The following is a 16,191-nucleotide window of genomic DNA, read 5'->3' as shown; positions in this document are numbered from 1 at the left end:
GTTACTCACCCCGGCTACATGTGCATACTTCAAGGAATAGAGCACCCATCACATAAAGAGGGTATGCACTGAAATGAATCGGAGAGAGGGTTTTTCAGCCATTTGGTATGCATTTCAATAAACTGGAATGAAATAATAATGATACTAATTTGGCATTTTCCACCTGAGGAGCTCAAAATGCTTTTCAAACATTAATGAATCAATGCTCACAACTCACCTATGAATTCAGTAACTATTAATATCCCCATTTAAAGATCAGGAAACTGAGGCACAAGGAAATAAAGGAATTTGACCAAAGTCACATTCCAAGTCAGTGTTACAGCTGACTAAAAGCCATTATCATTCAACAGCTGTTAAGAGGCCTGTGTGAAATTAGTTTATTAATTATTAATTACTACTATTATTATTATTATTATTATTATTTAGGCTGGAATTTAAGTATCCAACTCCCACTGAAATTCAGTTCCAATGGGAACTGGGGCATTTGATTCCCTTAGGCTGGTTTGAAAATCTCAGTGATAATGTATATTGGCCAATCTGGCTCCATCATGAGATCTTTAATGACCTGAAAATAAAAAAAAGCAATCCTACAAGAAGTAAAAATGTGGACAAATTGCTAAGGAGAAGGAGTACAAAAGAATAGCACAAGCATGTAGGAACAAAATCAGAAAAGCTAAGGGTATGTCTTCACTAGCAACGTTAAAGCGCTGCCGCGGCAGCACTTTAACATGGCTATGTAGTCGCGGCACCAGCGCTATAAAAACCCACCTCCACGAGGGGAGTAGCTCCCAGTGCTGGTGTATTGTCTACACTGCCACTTTACAGCACTGAAACTTGCAGCACTCAGGGGGGTGTTCTTTCACACCCCTGAGTGAGAAAGTTGCAGCGCTGTAAAGTGCCAGTGTAGACAAGCCATAAGGCACAAAATGAGTTATGCCTAGCAAGGACATAAAAGACAATAAGAGGTTCTTTAAATACATTAGGAGCAAGAGAAAGATAAAAGAAAGTGTAGGTCCTTTACTTAGCAGGGAAGGAGAGCTAATAACTGATGATATCAAGAAAACTGAGATGTTTAATGCCTATTTTGCTTCAGTTTCACTACAAAAGTTAATGGTGACCAGATATGCCACATAATTAATTTTAACAAGGAGGAAAGAATGCAAGCCAAAATAGGGAAAGAACAGATGAAAGACTATTTAGATAAGTTAGATATATTCAAGTCAGCTGGTCTTGATGAAATTCATCAAAGGGTACTTAAAGAACTAGCTGAAGCAATTTGGAACTGTTAGCAATTATCTTGAAGAACCCATGGAGGATGGGTGAAGTCCCAGATGACTGGAGAAGGGCAAACATAGTACCTTCATTAAAAAAGGAAATAAAAAGGATGCAGAGAATTATAGATCAGTCAGCCTAACTTCAGTACCTGGAAAGATACAGGAACAAACTATTAAATGACCAATTTGTAAGAACTTGCAGGATAATAGGATTATAAGGAATAGCCAGCACGGATTTGTCACACACAAAAATCATGCCAATCCAACATAATTTTCTTCTTTGACAGGGTTACTGGCCTAGTGGATGGAGGGAACTAGTAGACTTGATATATCTTGATTTTAGAAAGACTTTTTTGACATAGTCTCACATGACACTCTCATAAGCAAAGTAGTGAAATGTGGTCTAGATTAAATTACTATAAAGTGGGTGTACAGCTGGTTGAAAGACTGTACTCAAAGAGTACTTATCAATGGCTTGCTGTCAAACTGTGAGGGAGTATCTAGTGGGGTCCCACAGGGGTCAGTTCTGGGTCCGGTACTAGTCAATATATTTATCAATGACTTGGATAATGGAGTGGAGATTATATTTATAAAATTTGCAGAAGACATTGAGCAGGGAGGGAAGCACCTGGAGGATAGGATTAAAATTCAAAATGACCTTGACAAATTGGACGATTGATCTGAATTTAACAAGATATAATTCAATAAAAACAAGTGCAAAATACTAGGCTTAGGAAAGAAAAATCAAATGAACAACTACAAAATGGGGAAACCCGTACAGGTGTTTGTTTAACCTGCTCTTAAAAATCACCAATGATGGAGATTCCACAACCTACCTAGGCAATTTATTCCAGTACTTAACCACCCTGACAGGAAGTTTTTCCTAATGTCCAGCCTAAACAGCCCTCGCTGCAATTTAAGCCCTTTGCTTCTTGTCCTAACCTCAGTGGTTACAGAGAACAATTTTTCTCCCTCCTCCTTGTAACAACCTTTTATGTACTTGAAAACTGTTGTCTTGTCCCCTCTTGGTCTTCTCTTCTCCAGACTAAACAAACCCATTTTTTCAATCTTCCCTCATAGGTCATATTTTCTAGACCTTTAATCATTTTTGTTGCTCTTCTCTGGACTTTCTCCAATTTGTACACATCTTTCCTGAAATGTGGCACCTAGAACAGGACACAATACTCCAGTTGAGGCCTAATCAACACAGAGTAGAGCAGAATAATTACTTCTCATGTTTTGCTTACAGCACTCCTGCTAATACATCCCAGAATGATTTTTTTTTTTTTGCAACTGTGTTACGCTGTGCACTCATATTTAGCTTCTGATCCACTATAACCCCCCAGATCCCTTTCTGCAGTATTCCTTCCTAGGCAGTCATTTCCCATTTTGTATGTGTGCAACTGATTGTTCCTTCTTAAAAAGTACTTTGCATTTGTCCTTATTGAATTTCATCCTATTTACTTCAGACCATTTCCTCTAGTTTGTTCAGATCATTTTGAATTTTAATCCTATCCTCCAAAGCAGCTTGGTATCATCCGCAAATGTTATAAGTGTACTCTCTATGCCATTATCTAAATCATTGATGAAGATATTGAACAGTACTGGACCCAGAACGGATCCCAGCAGAACCCCATTTGATATGCCCTTCCAGTTTGACTGTGAACCACTGATAACTACTCTCTGGGAACAGATTTCCAACCAGTTTTGAACCCACCTTATAGTAGCTCCTTCTAGATTGCATTTCCCTAGTTTGTTTATGAGAAGATCATGCAAGAAAAGCCTGTATCCTGCTCAGTGGTGGAACAACTTTAGACTAACTCAAAAGGAGAGCTGTGTCTAGTAACTTGGGATTTATATTTCACAAATGGAAAGGAACAAAAGGTTACAGGATTTAAAAAAAAAATCTGTATCTCCTTTGGTTTCCTTTGGCAACTCTCCAATAAGCTTAGGAGAGGACACATTTCTGCCGAACATAAATAACAGGAGTACTTGTGGCACCTTAGAGACTAACATGTAGTCCAGGTAAAGAAGCCTTGTCTATTGCTTATACATTATTGTATAACATGTCTGACCAAATATGGTCGGTTCTGATCCTCCTCAGAAGGAATTCTGTGATTAACTTCAGTGGGAACAGGATAAGGAAGATGTTACCAAGGTCACAGAAAGCCATGATGAAAATAAGGAAGGAAATGAGGGAAGGACAGAAGTGAAGCTGTAATACACAATATTATACTGCTATTCTGGAATGCTGGATGCCATAATAAATAACCATAGCAGCCCAGCACAAGTTAGAACAGCCTACAATTACTCTACCTTATTCTGGGAACTATTCTAATCCCCGGCTGCATCCAGAATCCAGGACGCACAAAGGTGGCATAAATTCCTTCTGGGCTGTGGATAAGCTCATAATTAGATTCCAGGGATTTTGCTTCATGTTCCAGATGATGGAACCTTAATAGGAGACACAACTGTCCTCATATAAACACTTTCAAGATGTCACAACTGTGGGATTCCCTGCTGAACTAAGACCACAAAATAGCAAGATAAAAATAAATTAAATATCAAGAGTCCCAAATGGGCAAAATATGATCAGCCTCCTCATGTACTATACATCTTTAATCCCTCTGTTATAAAATTGCTGTACTAAAAGTAGGCCAATTCATTAGAGAAAGAGATGGTATTGCAATTTGTTGTTACATCTATTTTTTTTTTAAAAAATCAATACAATTATAGAACTTATTTCAAACATCTTTGACAATTCTGTTACATAATAGATTCTTAATCATTGCAGGCAGTGAACACATTCCTAAGGGAATTACTTCCCTTATGATTGACTTGATATTCCTGTGGTCAAATATTGTCTGCCATTTTTTCTATAGGCCTGATCTAAAGCCCAATGAAGTTAGTGTGAGAACTTCCATTGGATTCAAAAGCCTAACTGCATTTTCTTCATAAGGACAATAATTGTTCCATGTTTTGTTAAAGCTGATTCCTTGTGCAGCCATGATGCCCTGGAGTTATGTCTCAAAAGTCCATGGGAAGTTTGCATACATAAAGTCATAGAATCATAGAAGATTAGGGTTGGAAGAGACCTTAGGAGATCAGCTAGTCCAATCCGAGGGTGCTAAAGGAGTTGGCGGATGTGATTGCAGACAGTAGCGTAGCTAGCGGGGTGCAGGGGAAGCAGCCGCTTCCCCCGCCTTTCCAAAAGCAGCCAGAGGAGCGGGGGGGGGGGGGTGTGGCATGCGGCCTGCAGCGCGGCCCAGCAGTCGCGGCTGGAGGAGCGGGGGGGGGGGTGCGGCATGCGGCCTGCAGCACGGCCCGGCAGCCGCAGCCAGAGCAGCGAGGGGGGGGCGCAGGCTGCCGCCGCCACTGAGCTCCTCGTGCTTGTCCCGGGCCAGGTAGCAGGTGAGGAAGGCACAGGCGATGCTGAAGAGGGGGCTGAGGCAGTGGAACAGTCCCAGCAGGGTGCGCAGCGCCGAGGGGCCCCGCCAGCCGCTCTCGCCCTGCTGGCCCCAGGGGCTGCTCCGGACGTAGGAGAGCAGGAGCGAGAGGACAAAGGCGGCCAGGGTGCCCAGGCTGAGCAGAGCCCTGGGGGAGGCGGCAGGGAGCAGCAGCAGGGAGAGGAAGCCCCTGGGGGGGTCCTGCCTCAGGGGGGTCACGCAGCTCTTCACATAGCCGTTCCGCAGGCTCTCCGGGCCGCTCCCAGGGCGGGCAAGGGGGGCAGCCACCGCGCTGCCGTCTTGCGGCAGCTGCTGGGGGAGTTTGCTAGGTCCATGCTGGGGGGCGGCGGCGGCTTCTCTCTCTTCCCTCATGGTGGTCTGGGGAGAGCGTGGGTCTAGTCAGCTCCTTCTCCTCCTGCCCACCGCTTTCCCCCTCTCAGTTGCCCATCTCCGCAGCGCGGCCGGCAGCCGCGGCCGGAGGAGCGAGGGGGGGCGCAGGCTGGCGGCCTGCAGCGCGGCCGGCAGCCATGGGGGGGCGGCGGGCGCGGCCGGAGGAGCGGGGGGCGCAGCATGGCGGCCGGCAGCCGCGGCCGGAGGAGCGAGGGGGGAGGCACGGGGGTGGCACCGCAGGGCCGGAGGAGCCATGGGGGGGGAGGGGCGGTGCGGCCGGAGGAGGAGCCAAGGGGGCGTGGCCAAAGGAGGAGCCAAGGGGGGGGCGCCTTTTTTATGTTTGCTCCCCCTCCTCTTAGAAGCTGGCTACGCCACTGATTGCAGAGCCGTTGGCCATTATCTTTGAAAACTCATGGCGATTGGGGGAGGTCCCGGATGTCTGGAAAAAGGCTAATGTAGTGCCCATCTTTAAAAAAGGGAAGAAGGAGGATCCGGGGAACTACAGGCCAGTCAGCCTCACCTCAATCCCTGGAAAAATCATGGAGCAGGTCCTCAAGGAATCAATTCTGAAGCACTTAGAGGAGAGGAAAGTGATCAGGAACAGTCAGCATGGATTCACCAAGGGCAAGTCATGTCTGACTAACCTAATTTCTTCTATGAGGAGATAACTGGCTCTGTGGATGAGGGGAAAGCAGTGGATGTGTTATTCCTTGACTTTAGCAAAACTTTTGATACGGTCTCCCACAGTATTCTTGCCACCAAGTTAAAAAAGTATGGGCTGGATGAATGGACTATAAGGTGGATAGAAAGCTGGCTAGATCGTCGGGCTCAACGGGTAGTGATCAATGGCTCCATTTCTAGTTGGCAGCCGGTTTGAAGCGGAGTGCCCCAAGGGTCGGTCCTGGGGACATTTTTGTTCAATATCTTCATTAATGATCTAGAGGATGGCGTGGACTGCACTCTCAGCAAGTTTGCAGATGACACTAAACTGGGAGGAGTGGTAGATACGCTGGAGGGTAGGGATAGGATACAGAGGGACCTAGACAAATTAGAGGATTGGGCCAAAAGAAACCTGATGATGTTCAACAAGGACAATTGCAGAGTCCTGCACTTAGGATGGAAGAATCCCATGCACTGTTACAGACTAGGGACCGAATGGCTAGGAAGCAGTTCTGCAGAAAAGGACCTAGGGGTTACAGTGGACGAGAAGCTGGATATGAGTCAACAGTGTGCCCTTGTTGCCAAGAAGGCTAACGGCATTTTGGGCTGTATAAGTAGGGGCATTGCCAGCAGATCGAGGGACGTGATCATTCCCCTCTATTCGACATTGGTGAGGGGCCCAGCCCAGGCCAGTGACAGCTTTTCTATATTTAAGAATATTACTTATTACTCCTCATCTGGAGTATTGTGTCCAGTTTTGGGCCCCACACTACAAGAAGGATGTGGAAAAATTGGAAAGAGTCCAGCGGAGGGCAACAAAAATGATTAGGGGTCTGGAGCACATGACTTATGAGGAGAGGCTGAGGGAACTGGGATTGTTTAGTCTGCAGAAGAGAAGAATGAGGGGGGATTTGATAGCTGCTTTCAACTACCTGAAAGGGGGTTCCAAAGAGGATGGAGCTCGGCTGTTCTCAGTGGTACCTGATGACAGAACAAGGAGTAATGGTCTCAAGTTGCAGTGGGGGAGGTTTAGGTTGGATATTAGGAAAAACTTTTTCACTAGGAGGGTGGTGAAGCACTGGAATGGGTTACCTAGGGAGGTGGTGGAATCTCCTTCCTTAGAGGTTTTTAAGGTCAGGCTTGACAAAGCCCTGGCTGGGATGATTTAGTTGGGAATTGGTCCTGCTTTGAGCAGGGGGTTGGACTAGATGACCTCCTGAGGCCCCTTCCAATCCTGATATTCTATGATTCCATGATCCCCTGCTCAAAGCAGGACCAACACCAACTAAATCATCCCAGCCAGGGCTTTGTCAAGCCAGGCCTTAAAAACCTCTAAGAATGGAGATTCCTCCACCTCCCTAGGTAACCCATTCCAGTGCTTCACCACCCTCCTAGTGAAATAGTTTTTTATAATATCCAACCTAGACCTCCCCAACTGCAACTCCTTGTTCTGTCATCTGCCACCACTGAGAACAGCCTAGCTCCATCCTCTTTGGAACCCCCCTTCAGGTGGTTGAAGGCTGCTATCAAATTCCCCCTCACTCTTCTCTTCTGTAGACTAAATAAGCCCAGTTCCCTCAGCCTCTCCTCATAAGTCATGTGCCCCAGCCCCCTAATCATTTTCATTGCCCTCCACTGGACTCTCTCCAATTTGTCCACATTCTTTCTGTAGTGGGGGGCCCAAAACTGGACGCAATACTCCAGGTGTGTCTTCACCAGTGCCGAATAGAGCGAAACAATCACTTCCCTTGATCTGCTGGCAATGCTCCTACTAATGCTCCTACTAAGTCCCAACTACTTCCTTGCAGGATCATTAATAATGCTTATGGTTTTTGCCATTTATTTTCTCAAAAGTTCAAGGAGGAAATTTTCTTTTTTTATATACATATAAAACTAGTAAAATGAAAGGGGTAATTTTCAGCATTGAAATATTTATCAGAAAATCTAAACCCATCTCATCCCATCCAATTCTTTTCTTTTCTTTTCTTTTTCTCTTGAGGGTCAATTTCTATTTACATAAATGTTGGAAAGTTTTAACTTAACCAAGTATATTGACACACCTGATTTAATAGTTATTTATACTACATTAATTCAACATTATATTTGAATACTTAGAGGCAGAAAAGAGTCTAGTAGTTTAAAGCTATGGCATCCAAAGGTATTGTAATTCAGCCACATTTTATATATACATTATTTTATATTACTCTTGTGTTTATACTGTCGAATTTATACTTTAATACATGTATGGGCAGTATGTAGCTTTGGCCACAATAATTTTGATTTTCCTGAATTATGTGTATTGAAATTCTTTGCATTATTGTTTGTTTTAAACCAACCAAAAAACAAATAAAAAAGGATAAAGATAACTCAGTGGGCCAGCTCCTCAGTTGGTTAAATCATTATAGCTCCACTGAATTGGGTGGATTTTATACCAGTTGAGGATCTGATCTGGTGAATGATCACTATTTTCAGTAAGCACGTACAGCCAGATTCTAACAGTGTAAATCTGGAGTAACGTCATTGCCTTCACTTTCTGTCTGTCCACTCATCTATCTCCCAAGCATTTGTATTCAAAATCCTGAGCAGCTTCAAACAACCTCCATTTTTAAAAGTCAATCCACCACAAAATGTTTCCTCCTAAATGCAGCATTCTTCCTCCCAAAAGATACCCTTTTGTAGACACATAGGCCTGGTCTACACCTAAGACATAGGTGAACTTAGCTAAATTGCTCAGGGCTGTGAAATATTTCATGCCCTGTGAGATGTAGTTAGGTCAACCTAACCCACACTGTAGGTACAGTCTGTCTACCTAGCTGCTGCCATCGCTGTAGCAATTGTCTATACTACAGCGCTACAGCTACAGCTGCTGTAGTGCTTGCAATGTAGACATGCCCACAGGCCAATAGGCATTAAAATATTATGATATTGAAGTCCGGCATCTTGTTGTAGTAGTAGGATTTTATGTTTGTATTTTGTATAATTTAAAATAAAAAAATACAGAATAATAAGATAATAATGTAACATGTATTAAATGTATTAATGTATGATTTAACCATATCCTGCCAGCCACCCTTTTTGAATAGCAGAAAGGAATGGCCTAATGTGCCATTGGTAGAAATGAATCAGCCAGAATCTGTTTCTGGGCTGATTTCAAGGCAGTAACAGACCTTTTAGGGTCACCACTTTGTTGTAGGTTTAGCATTTTAAAATAAGTAAAAGAATGCAACGATGGTTTTTCTTTTGCATTGCAACTTGATGTTCCTGTTCAAAATGTTCTGTGTAAATCAGTTCTGTTTTGTGTGTAAATGAGGAATGTGTGTGTTAAGAAATAAGTGTGAAGGCCATCACCGGACCAGATGTTCTAGGGAGGAACCGAAGACAGACGCAAGGGCACCAGGAGGCTGCCACACACCCCTATTGAAATGTCAGAATAGGGTAAATTGATGACTCTAAAAATGAAACAGGCACCTATCAATGGGAACAAGATTGCTGCAATCAAAACCAGCATAGGAGAGCTCCCTAAAACACTTAATAAAAAAACAAAATAAAAAATAAAAAGGACAATTTAAAAAAACAAGCACTCGTCAAACAACAATTGATTATAGCATGATGGTGCAAAACTCATTGGTCCCAGTGAAGGAAAATCACTATATAAACAGGGTGCCTTGCCCTGAAACTTTGGGTTCGTCCTGCCAAGACTTCCCCGGAGCATTGTGTCGTGACCTACAGAACCCGGCTCCTACCTACCCGTGATCAACCTAGCTGGCCACTAGATTGATCCAGACTCTGGACTGGTAACTATACCATCGACTGGTGGGACAGTGTGTGTGTGTGTGTGTGGTGTGTGATTGAATGTATATGCTAATTGTTGTATCTTCAATAAACGTGGCGTATTGCCTTTCCGCCTGAAAAAGATCCCGTGTGCTTCTTATAAGCATAACATTGTGACCCTACATTTTTATAAACACAAGCTTTATAACAATGGTAGGGGAGATTCCCAGCACTCGTTTTTAGCCTTCTACTGCTTGGGTGATTTGGGGTGAGAGGGAAGTGAAAAAATCAAACATCTCTAAAAGTGATCTAAAATAGCATTCTTATGCCATAAAAGTCATGCTCTAAAGTTAGTTATCTTGAGCCCCTCATGGCATAGCACCAATGACTGAGAGTTTCTCCTTCCAATAGTATGAAGCTCCTGTTTGTTGTCCTGTGATGGCATTTGGATAATAGATTTAGATAGTGTAATATTCTTAAATATAGAAAAGCTGTCACTGGCCTGGGCTGGGCCCCTCTCCAAATTTTGTAATATTTGTGATCCACACATTGTGGCTTGTGCCTATCCTAGTATTTTCCTACAGAAATTCTGGTAAATTAAAAAAATAACCCCTCAGAATTGTAGAATAGATTGAAACGTGACCTCTGCTTTGCAAGGAAATAGTCTCCTCCCTTTTGTGTTCTGTTCCCGTGGTGTTTGCCCTAGGTCTTTAACAACTGGATTTTGTTGGTAAACTTCCTTGTCAGTGAGCTTTGGGTTACATGTGCTCTTCTAGCTTGAACTAGGGATTAATGACCCTAGGCGCTGTTTACCCAACATCTTTGTGAAAAACATGCAGCAATTTTCTAACTGTCCAGAAGTGAGGGACTCCACGTTGTTGTCTGCTAAGTCGAAGGCATTTTTCTGCAGAACATTCTATGTGCTTTGCATTGTTAGTGGCTAAACAATGTTGCTTTTAAGGCCTGCCCCTACTCCCAATGGGAAAACTCTCATTTACTTCAACAGGAGATGGGATAGGACGCTAAAAGAAGCTGCTATACTATTTAAATCTCATGCATTTTGATTCCTTTTGGTGACTCACTCAGAGACTCTAACATTAAAAGATAGAGGAACAAGTGTGCTATTACAGAGGGACCAGAGTCACAAAGTGAGAGCTGTTTCTGCATTCTGATCCAAATGTATCCAAAGTTCTAGAGGTACAGTGCCAATGTACTCAGCTTTATTAAGTTTGATTCCATGGTAACTGCTATGAGGTCATTCCTGAAGACTTCAGTAGTAGTTTTAGGTGTGGAAGGACTCCAGTATCAGGCCCCATGTTGGAACATTAGGCCAAACTTGTCCCTGGTGTAACTCCACTGACACCAGTGGATTTATACCTGAGCTGAGTTTGGCCCACTATCTCTAACTTCTTGATGCTTGAGGTTTAAAAATGGCTTTGCTCATTAACTGGGAGACTAAGGCAGAGACTGGCAAGTGGTGATTTGAAGATATCAGGAAAGGGAAGTGGGAAGGCCGAGGGGATTTAGCTGTTACTCGCTTGGTGGTGAGGCACTTAAAAACCCCTTCTGTGTGGGGAAGGAGATGTCAACTGAAACCTCCGCTTGAAATCAGGCCTTTCCTAGAATGGGGCTATATCTTGGGGAATGTGATTCAGTTATCACCCAGCTAAAAGACAAATGTCCACTCCACACTGTGAAGACATGTATGAGAACACTTGGTCAAAAAGGGATCCTGGAGGCTCCAATAAAACTCCAGTCGGTGGTACAGCGGGGCTAAGGCAGGCTCCCTGCCTGCTCTGGCTCCACACGGCTCCCAGAAGCAGCCGGCCTGTCCGGCTCCTAGGCATAGGGGCAGCCAGGGGGCTCCACATACTGCCCCCACCCCGAGCGCCAGCTCTGAAGCTCTCATTGGCCAGGAACCGTGGCCAATGGGAGCTACATGGACGGCGCCTGCAGGCGAGGACAGCGCTCAGAGCCCCCTGGCCGCACCTGTGCCTAGGACATGCCGGATGCTTCTAGGAGCTGCCTGAGGTAAGCGCCACCAAGAGCCCACACCCCGAACCCTCTCCCACACCCCAACTCTCTTCCCAAGTCCTGAGCCCACTCCTGCACCCAAACTCCCTCCCAGAGTCCGCATCCCACACCCCTTCCCACACTCCAAACCCCTCGGCCCCATCCCGGAGCCCCCTCCTGCAGTCCTACCCCCTCATCCCCAGCCCCACACCAAAGCCCACACCCCTAGCTGGAGCCCTCACCCCGGCACTCCAACCCCTTGCCCCAACCTGGAGCCTCCTCCCAGACTCTGAACCCCTCATTTCTGCCCCCCCCCGAGCCCATACCGCCAGCCGGACCCCTCTCCCCCCTCCTCCACCTCAACCCACTGCCCCAACCTGGAGCCCCCTCCTACTCTCTGAACCTCTCATTTCTTGCCCTACCCCAGAGCCTGCACCCCCAGCTGGAGCCCTCACACCCTCCCGTGCCCAACCCCCTGCCCCAGCCTGGTGAAAATGAGCAAGTGAGCGAGTGTCTGGGAGAGCTGGTGACTGAGGGAGGGGGGATGGAGTGAGCAGGGGTGGGGCCTCAGAGAAGGGGGAGGCAGGGGCAGAGCCTCAGGATAGGGGGCAGGGCAAGGGTGTTCTGTTTTCTGCAATCAGAAAGTTGGCAACCTTAGCTGCAGCACCCCTTGGCTTGAAGTGGTTTCCATTATATACAGGGTTTACTGTTTGGTTCGATGGCTCTCAGCACCCTCACTATACAAATTATTCCAGCACCCCTTGGGAATTCCATAAATTTAGGACTTCAGAAGGAAAAATATAGACAATAGCCCTTTTGCACCTGCAAATTCCATGTTGTGACAACTTTGGATCTTAATTATAATAACTAAAACCAATATAATTCTTTGCATTTTCAAAGCAATACACAAACATTAACTAATTAATCCTCACAACACCCTCTGAGATAGGGGAGTATTATTATCACCCTTTTTCAAATGGAGAATCATAGAAATGTAGCGGTGAAAGGGATCTTAGAGGTCATTTAGTCTAGTCCCCTGTGCTGATGCAGGACTAATTACACCTAGACCATCCCTGACAGGTTCAACCTGTTCTTAAAAACCTCCAATGGTGGGAATTCCACAACCTCCCTTAGAAGCCTATTCCAGTATTTAACTAGCCTTATAGTTAGAAAGTTTTTCCTAATATCTAACCTAAATCTCCTTTGCTGCAGATTAAGCCTATTGCTTTTTCTCCTACCTTCAGAGGACACAGAGAGCAATTGATCTTTGTAAAACTGCCCTGTTCATAACAGCCCCTAACTTATTTAAAGATTGTTATCAGGTCTTTCCTCAGTCTTCTTTTCTCAAGACTAAACATGCCCACTGTTTTTAACCTTTTTTCATAGGCCAGGTTTTGTAAACCTTTTATCATTCTGTTGTTCTCCTCTGGACTCTCTCCAATTGTCCACATCTCTCCTAAAGTGTGGCACCTAGAACTGGACACAATACTCTTGCTGAGGCCTCATCAGTGCCAAGCAGAATGGGACAATTACCTCCCAGGTTTTAGATATGACACTCTTGTTAATGCGCACCAGAATGAGATTAGCCTTTTTCCACAGAAACTGAGATACAGTGAAATAAAGTGGCTTGCCCAAGAAAGCTGAGACTAGAATTCAGGAGTTCCTGGGTCTCAGTCCTATGCTCAATGCATGAGATCAGGCTGCCTTACCTCAGAGGATAAAGTGGTATAAAGGAAGCCATAAAGTTAACTGAGACCCATAGTTGTTGCATATTATTACTATTACACATTGCCCCTTATCATTTATATTATGTCATAATCCATTTCAGGGACAAGATAGCGTTCATGAAGAGGTTAGAGAGCTGTAAATGATTACTGAATTCTAGTAAATGTCATTGTGTCAAAAATGTCAATGTAATGCACATGTGGGAGGTTTGTATAATGATTATTCACTTACTGACATCACTTTTGGTTTTGATATTACAAGAAGGACTCTATGTCTGAAATGAGCAAGTCCTTTATGAAAAGGTCCTGAACAAATACAAGTTTCAAGAGGTATTCTGATGTCAGATTTGCCAGCAATGTCATTTAGGATTTCAGTGTCATTTAGGATTTACACTGATTAGCATGTATTACACATAGCCAGATCCTCAATGGATGGAATTCTAAGTAACTTGATTGAAGTTAATGGATCTATTCCAATTTATACCAGCTGAGGATCTGGCCTGAAAGCCAAGGAGAAAGAAAGATGTTGGAAAGAAGAAGTAAAATATTTGAATACAAATCCTCCAAAATGTATTCAGTAAACAAAGTGAGATTCTCCTTCATCTGGATTTTACAGTATGGTGATGTCCTTCCCTCTGCTTGACAAGACAGTTACTCTCAGTCCTAATTGTAATTGGCATTAAACTACACAGAGAGTTTGGAGAGAGTTTAGGTTGAAGAGAGGGACAAATGTTCCTAGAAACTGTCCTTTTAGTTGAAGGTCTTTTGAGATAATTTTCCTCCTGATGGAAAGGCTACACTTCAGTTGTAGTGTAATTTCATGATTCTTGAGTAATCAGGAAACTGAATTTATGATAAGAAACTCACTCTTATGTTCCCCAGTGCAGTTTCTTAACTTGCCACATTGGGGGGTTGCCACCATGAGTCATGGCTCAGGGATGGTCGGGGTCAAGAATTGAAGGGCAAAGGTTACTGAAGCATCCTGCCAATGGCAGCTAGAATTGACCTTTATTTGACAAAGCAGAAGTAACTAAAACAATTGTACTGAAATAGCCAGTCCATCTGAGCATTGCATCTGGATTGATCCTAATCAGCCATAATTTCCTAATTTAAATGGTCAATTAAAAGACCATTTGAAAGTAAGAAGAGCAGAACAGATAACAAATCGACATGGAAAAAGAATGGATGGCTTTAAAAACGTAATTCAAGTTTATTGAAGTTACACTTTTGAGTAGTGAGAAAACCGAAGAGGAGTAGATGTCTTATTCTGTTTGAAAATCATTCAAATTCATCAACTGACCTGTGTAAATATATAGATAAAAACCCAACTAATGTTTGAAAGTAAGATAAAAGCTCTTAGTTAAAAAGACAAAACAAGGAAATTCAGAATTAGGGCTGAGCCCTCCCCTCCATTTGTCAGCCTAAGTATTTCAGCACATGTGGAATGGAATGTAAGATCACCCACTGTCTGGCTATTGCTCACGTGATACGCCTTGGTCTGACCTAAAAGGCAGAGAAATCTGAGTTCTCCCATTTTGTGTATTATGTGAACACAGAGCTATTCTAATTTTTTTTTAAATAGCCCTATGAAAAGAAATAAAACTCCACTAAACTGAACCAAGAGTTTTAGGGCCAGACTGTCCCTGGCCCTTTGTAAATGAACAGGGATGTGGGGGACAGCACAAACAACCCATCCCTCCAACCTTTTGCATACCCAGTATGAGGGACAGGGACACTCCATGGACCCTTGGGTGAACAAATCAACCCAACAGGGATGAGGATGAGAACTATGGACTGCACCACACATAGAATGGTTCATGACCCTGGTTGGCGATGGAATGGATAGTGGAGCCTGCACATTCCTCCTACACACTGGGGAGCTGGTGGCAGGGTTGTGTTCTCTGACTCCTATAGTCCATATACTCTGTAACATGGAGAAAACTGACTCGGGCACTGATCTTCCAAAGAGAACTGAAGGAAAGGAGCCATGTGCTCAGGCAGCACACCTCATTAACTTCAGTGGGTATCCACACAGGTGCAAGGGTTCTCTTTGCCAGGATCAGGGTCTCACTGAAAGCTGTATATTACTCTTTATCTTCATTGGAGGTATCCCATGATAGAAAATGGAGCTCTCCTTGACCTATGGCAGAACAACTATTGATCTCAATTATACGAGTCTTTATCAACAATAGAACACCTGTTGACAGACAATAGACTGTCCTTGATCCATGGAGGATCTCCTGACAGATGGGCCACATTTGGCCATCAATCTGCTTTGGAAGTCCAGTCGTTGTCTATGAGAGTTGCATGCAGAGAATGGCATGGTATATGGATCCAGGAAGTTGCCATGTCAGGATCAATTTAAAGACTGTTTAGTTTAGTCTATCATGCTAACTTGGATAATATCCCTGCTAACTATATCTTTGCACTACAAATGCTGGAGGTGTGTTTTGTGTTTGTTTGTTTGATGAAAACTCGTTACTCTGCACTTCCATAACTGCTTTTCATAGTTAAGCAGAATGTGTCACTGATTTCATTATATTATTCAGGAATTAAAGGCATGCTATAAAATAAAACCAGCAAAACTGCTGTAAAAATGCAAGGTACATGAGCATTTCCTGTCCCTATAAGATAGATATATTCATAACTAATTTTTCTAAAATATATATTAAAATAAAAAACAACAAACATAAGCACCTAGCACTAGTTTGGCAAATAACAGAAACAGTTATAATGTTATTAATTAACTAATGGCCTTGCATGTTTAATTTCAGTCAAATTATTTTTAAAGCTGCATTACAAACCTCATATTCCATAAAAGTTATTTTAATGGAGAGATACGAAGACTGAAGTCTGTTTTATTGGTGATTTACGTGCTGCCAACTTAAATCCTGTTGGTTTCTTCATTTGGCA

This window comes from Emys orbicularis, chromosome 4, assembly GCF_028017835.1.
Source record: "Emys orbicularis isolate rEmyOrb1 chromosome 4, rEmyOrb1.hap1, whole genome shotgun sequence".
Lineage (NCBI taxonomy): Eukaryota > Metazoa > Chordata > Testudines > Emydidae > Emys > Emys orbicularis.
Note: the sequence above shows the minus strand (reverse complement) of the source record.